This window comes from Eutrema salsugineum, unplaced genomic scaffold (assembly GCF_000478725.1).
Source record: "Eutrema salsugineum unplaced genomic scaffold, Eutsalg1_0 scaffold_4, whole genome shotgun sequence".
Taxonomy (NCBI): domain Eukaryota; kingdom Viridiplantae; phylum Streptophyta; class Magnoliopsida; order Brassicales; family Brassicaceae; genus Eutrema; species Eutrema salsugineum.
The window spans coordinates 6,924,121-6,932,867 of NW_006256686.1; the positions used below are offsets into that span (position 1 = coordinate 6,924,121).

The window sequence follows — 8,747 nt, forward strand, 5'->3', positions numbered from 1 at the left end:
AGCCGTGCGTGATGTGGAAAAGAACTTTGATAAGAACGCCAGTTTACACTGCTCCCAGGTTTGTATGGAACCCCTCGGGAGGTTCTTTTCCCACTGGTGAGCTTTATCACCGAGGCTGAATGGGAACAAGCGTAGCTTGAAGCTATCTTCCGAGACACCATTGATCTTAGTTAGGTCGCAAACCCGATCAAACTGATCTAAATGCTCAAGAGGGTCTTCTCCGGCTAGACCGTGGAACTTTGAGTTCTGCACCATATTGAGCAGGGAAGCTTTAACCTCAAAGTTGTTGTTTTGAACCGGTGGAGCTTGAATCCCAGCTCGGTATTGGTGCGCATTAGCTCGGTCGTTCTCTCCAACAAAGACCGGAGGAGGTTGTCTCTGAGCTTGTGGCGGTGGCGGATGAACATGGTGGGCTTGTTGCTCGTTCCTATTAGCTTGTTGTTGGTTTTGCTGAGCAAGCCTCTCGTTCCTTTGAGCTTGTTGTTGGTTAACATAGGCTTGTTGTTCATTCCTGCCTGCCTGCGCTTGATTAGCATGAGCCTGGTGTTCGGCTTCTTGAGCCTGTTGCTCTATCCTTTGCTGTTCTGCCATTCCCAAGTCGTTCAAAATGCCGTTCCCTCTCAATCCGGTTGATGTTGTCGTCGTACGGTAAAGGCGGTTCTGTGCTCCGAGACCTGGTTTTCATGCACCTGAAAGTAACACAAGAACTTGCAGAGAAGTTAGTAAAACAAAGAAAGTTAAAATCTTGAGCTCAAGAACAAACAAAAGACTAATGCTCCGACAAGTTGGCAACGGCGCCAATTGATAGATAAGACTTTTTAAGTCTCAGGGCTATCAATCCCCTTGTCAAAGTAGTACCAAGAGGTGTCAATCCAGACTTGTCAACGAGACACTAGTCTATGTTGTTTGTTTATTTAAGTCAAGATAAAAAGGTGAATGTTTTTCTAAGCTAAATAACAACGACTAAGCATGTAAGTAAGGTAAATGATGAGAATCAAACAAAGCAAAGATGCATATGATAACTAAGCGATTCAGATGATGATAATATGTAATAAAGCAAGGGACTTTAGACGAGATACTTGACTCGGGTACTTCCAAGTTCAACTAGTGGGTTAATGAATCAAAACATCAAGCGGTTTCATTTAACTTTGAACTCAAGGCATGTTAATCTTCTCATGAAAGTATTAAGCATCTAAATTGATCCTCCTTCATACCAAAAATGTCCTTTGAGAAGCATCGAATCAATCAGCAATAAGAATCAGTTCAAAAATGTCATTTAAGAGAACAAACTATCACTCTCGCGATGAAAGACTCTTAAACCCTTAACCGAGTGGTTCAGACATTTCTACAAACACTTTTGATGCGAGATATGTCTCAGATCTGAACCTCAAGTGATGTGCTTGGATCCAGCCTAGAGATCTTGTCGGTTAAAGAATGAAACATGCAAGACTAGACACCTAAACCCACTAATCTACCTTGAAAGCACCCTAATCTACTCATCTAAAGCCGCTTAAACGACTACTCACTAATCATAACGAGCTCACTAAGTCATTTGCAAGACGTGTAGCTGGTCATGATCAGGAGTTTAATGTTAGATGATAAAAGAAATAAAGAAAGAACAAGATCTCTCATGCAAAAACGAGATATCGGATTAGAATCATCAAGTTTCACCAAAAAGGCAAGTTCTTCAAGCTAAAAACAGGTAAGAGATAAGATGATTAGGTTTTTAGTCTCAAAATGTATATATAGCAAAGGTAAAGTGTCGCGGGTCAGCCCGGAACAAACCGGGTACTGAACCGCGATCTTGGGTTGATGGGTGAGTGCCACGGTGTGTCGGAGAGTGAAGCCGAGGTCTTCATGCCGAGGAGTGCACGTGAGTCCAGATCCAAATGAAGATCTCGTGAAGAACACGTCAAGAACATGCATGAACCCTAGTCTTTGATCCATCTTCACGTGTGTATTCTTGGGCAGCTTTGTTCTTGATTCTGGGTTTGTGACAATGGACCTCGGCATGAAATGCCGAGGCGCTTTGGTAGTCGAGGGGTTTGAGCGAACAGGGTCTGGCATGCACGCCGAGGTTGCTACACCGAGGTGCACGTTCAACACTTAGTCGTTTCCAGCTTCATTTCTTACGTGTGCATGCCTTGATTCCAACGTGCCGAGGCGTCAGCACGAGGCCTAGTTCAGAATACTCCCAAAATACGAGCCTTGACTTGGCCGATGTCGAGGTAACGATGCCGAGCTCTGAGAAAACACTTAGCGCGTATCGCAACATATTTGGGTTCGTATCGACCATGTCACCTTCCGGACACAGTAACTTTCAACCCACGACTCCAAATGCTCTGAGACCAGTTCCATAGTCAAGATGACTCAATAAGCTCGAACTTTGGTGAAGAAACCGTCGGAGCTTGGGAAGCGGAAGGCTTCCTGGATTTCACATCTTTGAACCGCATTGGAATCACCAGAAAATAAGCTTTTTAGACCGATGTGAACTCCGGAGACTGTATCTCTCAACCAACTGCTCCGAATTGAGCGATCCCAACTGTTCTGAAAAGGTCTTTCACAGGTCTCAAACTTTGATGAAGACCGGGCAAGCTGATTTGGTCCGGAAAGACTCCGTCCGCCGTAGCCTTCGTACTCCGCCGTTCAGTTCTCGGGTGCGCGTAGTGTTGGTGCATCTTCCGGAGGCTGTATCTTTCTCCCCATTGGTCCGAATTGGATGATTTCAACTGTTCTGGGATCTTTGCCTGATTATCTCCGACTTTGCTGAAGACCCCGCCAACTGGTTCGGACCGGAAGGTTCCCCGGATTGCTGATCTTTGAAATGCGCGGACAAGGACAAATTTTGGTCGAGAAAAGCTTCCCGCGGTAAGGAAAATGGCCGAGGGCTGTGTATCGCGGTAAGCTTTTTGGTCGTAAAAATTCCTTCGCCTCGGCCAAAAACTCAACCCATGGTATTTGCACCCGATCTTCGACCCAAGCTGACTTTGGTCGATCGGTAAGGAATTTGGCCGGTAAAGATCGATCGGTAAGGAATTTGGCCGGTAAAGATCGATCGGTAAGGATTTTGGCCGGTGCTGAGTGATCGGTAAGGAATTTGGCCAAGGTTTCCGTCCGTCCGGTACGCGATTTGGCCGAGAAATTTCTCCAAGCGGTTTTCACCATTTTTGACCCTACCGTTTTCTCCTCTGCTCCTCTTCTTAAGCTCCAAACGACTCCCAAAGCACCTGATAAAGACTTCAAAACATGCAAAACTCTTTGGGACCTAATGCAAGCCCTAAATCCTATTTTCATGCCTAAAGACACAATTTACATGGGAAAACACATGATGAGGACTCTAAAATGCTCTCTAAATGATGTAAAATATAGACATATCATGTTGCTGCCTTTTGGAACCATTAGACCCTTGTCCTCGAGATCCCATCTTGAGACCTTTGTCCACCAGCTCTTGAATACCATCTGGGTCTTTATCAAAGTTGGCATTTGTGAGACATGCCCTCACTTTAGCAAACAGACCTGGCTTCCCATTGCAATCCAGCTTATAGTTCAGAGATCCATCATCATCAACCCAAGGAGGGAGATCAAAGTCTTGAGAAGAAAGATCAGGTTCTATGCTCTTATATTTTGATGCTGAGCCATCACTCTTTGTGTTCATCATCTTTAGATCATCAAGTGTAGGAGACCATGAGAGCAAGATGTCTTCTTCCCTGATCAATGGCTGTTCAGTCCCATCCTTGTAAACAGAGTTGGTGTGAGATTCTTTTTCCATTTCCACAGCTGAGAGAGATTGGGATCCACCCAGAATTCCAGCACTGCCCACATATTTCATCTCAAGTACCTTAGGCGGTTCTATCTCTTGGACAACTGATCCACAGAACTCAGCTAAAGGAGGTGTAACAGGGTAAAAGACATCCTTATCCACTTTTGAAAGCACCACTCTTTGAGTATCAAAGTCAATCATTGCACCAGTGGTGTTTAGAAATGAAGTTCCAAGCAATAGGGGGAGCTCTTTGGTCTTCTTCATCTTCATGATGACAAAATCAGTGGGAATTATGCATTCACCAACCTGTAGTGGATAGTTTTCCAAAACCCATATGGTTTCTTGGAGTAGGAATCTCCAAAGGTGATAGAAGAAGGGTAGGACTTTATAGACTTGACCTTTAGCTTCTCCATCATGTCCATAGACATTATGCTAACACTTGACCCTGAGTCACACAAAGCATTCTCCACTTTAAAGTTGCCAAGAGTGCAAGAGATGGTGAACTTCCCTGGGTTGCCTAGCTTTGGGAAGGAGGTGGGCTTCATCTGAGCTGATTCAGAGGTGGATGCACTATCTGTTGTCATTGCTTGATCAGTTGGCAGCTCCTTTGTTTCAAGAGACTCAGAATCATTCCCTTTCTGAACAGAAAAAACTGAACCGGCTGCCCCCACACTGTCTTCCTCAATGTCCTCATTGAGTTCATGTAGGAAGCCCATAAAATCATCTATAATGGCGTCCTCATCCACATGAGTGTGTGCATTCTCATTACAAACTTGACCATAAAGGAGGTCTTCAATCTCTTGCACAACAGCTGAATGGTCATCATTGGAGTAGATGGCATTGCAATAATCTTTTGGGGTTTGAACAGCTGATATATTCATAAATTCCATCTTTTAGTGTACATATTTTAGTCCAAATCATGTCTTATCTCATGCATTTTAGGTCTTTAGGCATTTTTTTAGGACTTAGGAGATTGCATTAGGTCCAAGAGAGTTTTGCATGGTTTGGAGTGTTAAACAGGTGCTTTTGGAGCCTATTTGGAGTGGAGGATGTGATTCAGATGAAGAAATAGAGTTGAAATGATCAAAAATGGTGAAAAGGAGCAATTTTGGGTTTCTCGGCAAAATGCAGTACTGATGGTCGAAGATTCTCGGCCAAAATCCTTCCTGCGGGTAGACCTCTCGGCCAAAAACACGTACCAGCGGTCAAGTCTCTCGGCCAAAAATCCCGGGTGCAGATACATTTCCGAAATCGCGTCACCGGAAGATCTTTCCGGCCGATTCAGCTTACAGGGTCTTCAGCAAAGTTAGAGATAATTGAGTCAAGAACCTAGGAAAGGTTGGATCAGGGCATTTGGAGCACTGAGCTTAAAGATACGGTTACCAGAAGACAGACCTCTCTCGCATCCATTCCGGAGCAATCCGATACTCCTGAATAACCTCCTGTCCGGGGAACCTTCCGGTCCGATTCAACTGTCGGGTGCTTCATCAAATTTGGAGAAGATTGGATCATGTTTCCAGAGCAGGTGGAATCATAGGATTTAGAGGCGTGAATAGAGAGTTACGCTTACCGGAAGGCACGCCTGTTTCGCTGCCGTTTTGGACCGACCCGATGAGCTCCGAAGAATGCGAAGGACTGTGCACTTCCAGACCGATTCAGTTTATAGGGCCTTCATCAGAATCCGAGATATTTTAGTCCTCTTTCGAGAACGTCTGAGATCATTCAATTCCGAGCTATGAGAAAGAAGATAACGTTTCCGGAATGGACGCATGTCTAGAAGCCTCTTTCTGATCATGTCAATGCACTGCGAAGATAAACCCTCCACGAAACCTTCCACTTCCCAAGCACCGAAGGTTCCTTCACCAAAGTTGAATATGTCTGAGTCTTCTATCCACTGGAACTGGAATCACACCATTCGGACCCGTACCCTAGAAGTTACGCTCCCCTGAATGTGAAGTGGTCCAAGGAGTCCTGAACGCTGCGGTGGTCCGAGGAGTCTTGAAATTATGCTAAGGGAAAGATGGCACGGTGGAATTCCACGATCCACATCTGACCGTGGCACTTGATTGCAGTTCTTCGGGTTTTGACACGGTCTCCACACCACGGCTTTACACTTGGCCGTGGCAACCTCTGAAGCATTCTAACAGATGAATGGTCCAAGTCACGATAAACTGTCACGGTCCACATCTGACCGTGGCACTTGATGCAATCCTTCGGCATTTGACACGGTCTCCACACCACGGTCTACACTTGACCGTGGCAAGCCAACACTTGGGATCCTTCAGAGCTTCGAGACTTGACACGGCCATGCATCACGACCAGAGGGAACCCATGGCACCAAGATTCATCCAAGAACAGAAGCTTGGGCACTTGACACGGTCACTTGCCACGGCTTGACCAAGAACTGCTAGACCGTGGCAAACCTCATCTTTACCCACCAAAGCCGGGTCAGTACCCGGTTTGTTCCGGGCTGACCCGGTCCATAACACTTAGTATAAATACTTTTTTGGGAAAAAACCCTAAAAAACATCTTATCTTATATCTTAGTTTCTCTCTAACTTTCTTTCATTTTTATTGTAAAAACGTTTTTGATTAAGAGATATCTTGCTGATTTAATCATCCTAAGGCTGTTTCTTGTCATTGCATCATCTCATCTTTGCTTCTAATCATGATTAACATCACCTCTTGCAAAGGAAATGGTGTGTTCATCATGATTAGTGAGTAGTCATCTTTTCAGCTTCTAGGTGTGTAGATTAAAGTGCTTAGATGTTTGATTTGTGATGTTTAGGGTCTAGATTCTCATTTAATTTCCTTAGTTAGCCGCTCTTAAAGCTAGATCCTTGAGAATCACTTGGGTCTAGATCATAGGCATTTTGATGCACCAAAAGTGTTTGATGAAATGCCTGAATGAGCTAACTTAAGGGTTTATGCCTTTTTCATCATGGGAATGATTGTTAAATGCATGAATGACATATTAGAACTGTTTCTTAATGCTCACTGATTCATATTTCACAAATGATGATTTGGTTTGAAAATGGAATAGTGTAGAGGTTAATGCCTTCATATGATGATTAGTCTAGATTATAGTTCTAAGTTAAAATGTTTTGAGATCATGTGATTGCTTGCTTTATCTTTCGTATAAGATTCAGTCTTTCTTAGCTCTTATTTTGATGCACAAAGAGGCTGTCTGGTCATATTAGACTTGGAACCTTATGCTTGTTGATTACTTATTCACTAATGGGAATTAGTCTTGATTAAGTAATTTGCAAAGGGATTTCTGTCATGGGAATGAATTAATCTATGTTGGAAGTCTAGACTAAAGAATTGCAAGTGTTGCATTGTTTGCTTAGCATCATGAATTCACATTTAAAGCACCCTGATCAATGATCACATCTAGAGGTTTAGCTTTCTCTTTATTTGAATTTAAGTGTTTGTTCAGTTTCTCTTGCTTGTTTAATTCTTAATTACTGCTTGTTCTTGTTTGCTTTATGTTTTTAGATCACCTTGTTACCAACTCATCTGCTTATTAGACTTGAATTAAGATAGCTCCTCATAGTTCTAGTGTCTAGAATCTCTCCATTTGGATTGATACCTCAAGTGCTACAATGACATGAGTAGTTGAGGAATTGATCAAGGATTGAAAAATTCCTACTATCAATTTGGCGCCGTTGCCAATTGGAGATTCATTCTAGCATTAGGACTTTAGATCTTCTTGAGATCAAGTCATTTTCTTTTGTTTAACTGATTACCTTTCAAGTGTTGTCTTTGTTTTCAGGTGTATGAACACCAGAAGTGAGGAAAGAAGACAACAAGAAAGAGCTGAGCACATTGAGAGGTTTGGTATGGATCAAGGGCAACAGGCTCATGGTGGTAATGGAAACCACCAGAATCAGCATGACCCGCCACCTCCACGTCCAAGACAAGTTATGGGAGCTGGTGATGAAGCCAATGCTCAGGGTCAAAGACATGGGATTCAAGCTCCAACACCTGAAAACGATTTTGAGATCAAGTCTGGCTTGATCAACATGGTGCAATCAAACAGGTTCCATGGCTTGGCAGTAGAAGACCCACTAGATCACATTGACAACTTTGATAGAGTTTGTGATCTAACTAAGATGAATGGAGTGAGTGAAGACAGTTTCAAGTTGAGGCTGTTCCCTTTTTCTCTAGGAGACAAAGCTCATCAGTGGGAAAATACTCTACCTCAAGGATCAGTCACAACATGGGAGCAATGCAAAAGAGCATTTCTAACCAAGTTCTTCTCTTCATCAAGAACAGCATGGTTAAGAAATGAAATCTCAAGTTTCAGTCAGAAGAACCATGAATCATTTGTGAGGCTTGGGAAAGATTTAGAGGGTATACCATGCAATGCCCTCACCATGGATTCTCAGATTGTCAGCTCCTAAGTACCTTCTACAGAGGTGTTTTACCAAAGGTCAGACTCCTCTTGGGCACAGCTTCAAATGGTAATTTCATTACCAAGGAAGTCAATGATGCCATGACCCTAGTGGAGAATGTAGCTCAGAGTGATGAGCTTTATGGATCAGACTTTGAAAGGAATTCAAGAGGAGCTGTGAGTGCTGAAGAGGATAGGACAAGGAAAGACATCAAGTCTCTCAATGAGAAGCTAGACACACTTCTCTTAGATTCTCATCAGTCAGCCAACTTTGTTAGAGATGTGGATCATGTGTTTCATGACACATTTCAAAGGGAAGACATCACAACTGAGGTGAACTTTTTAGGTGGCCAACAAGGTTACCAAAAGGGCTTTACCTACTACAAGAATCCCCCAAACAAGAACTTCTATCCTCAAAACACTCAACAACAAGGTTTTGTCCCTCCCCAACAACAACGTCTCCAACAGAACTCAGAGAATAAGGATCAAGAAGTGCAGAACCTGCTCCAGAAAATCCTCCAAGGTCAAGCAAATGGTGCCATGGACTTCAACAAGAAAATGGCAGAGGTTAACAACAAGGTGGATTGCACT

General features: G+C 43.4%; 1 non-coding gene across 1 annotated transcript; it reads right to left on the reverse strand.

Moving 5' to 3' along the window:
* Positions 1 to 8,039: 8,039 nt before the first annotated feature.
* LOC112084801 lies at positions 8,040 to 8,146 on the reverse strand. The gene has a single exon (XR_002898461.1). It is a non-coding gene; the product is annotated as a small nucleolar RNA R71 (small nucleolar RNA).
* Between the last annotated feature and the right edge of the window lie 601 nt (positions 8,147 to 8,747).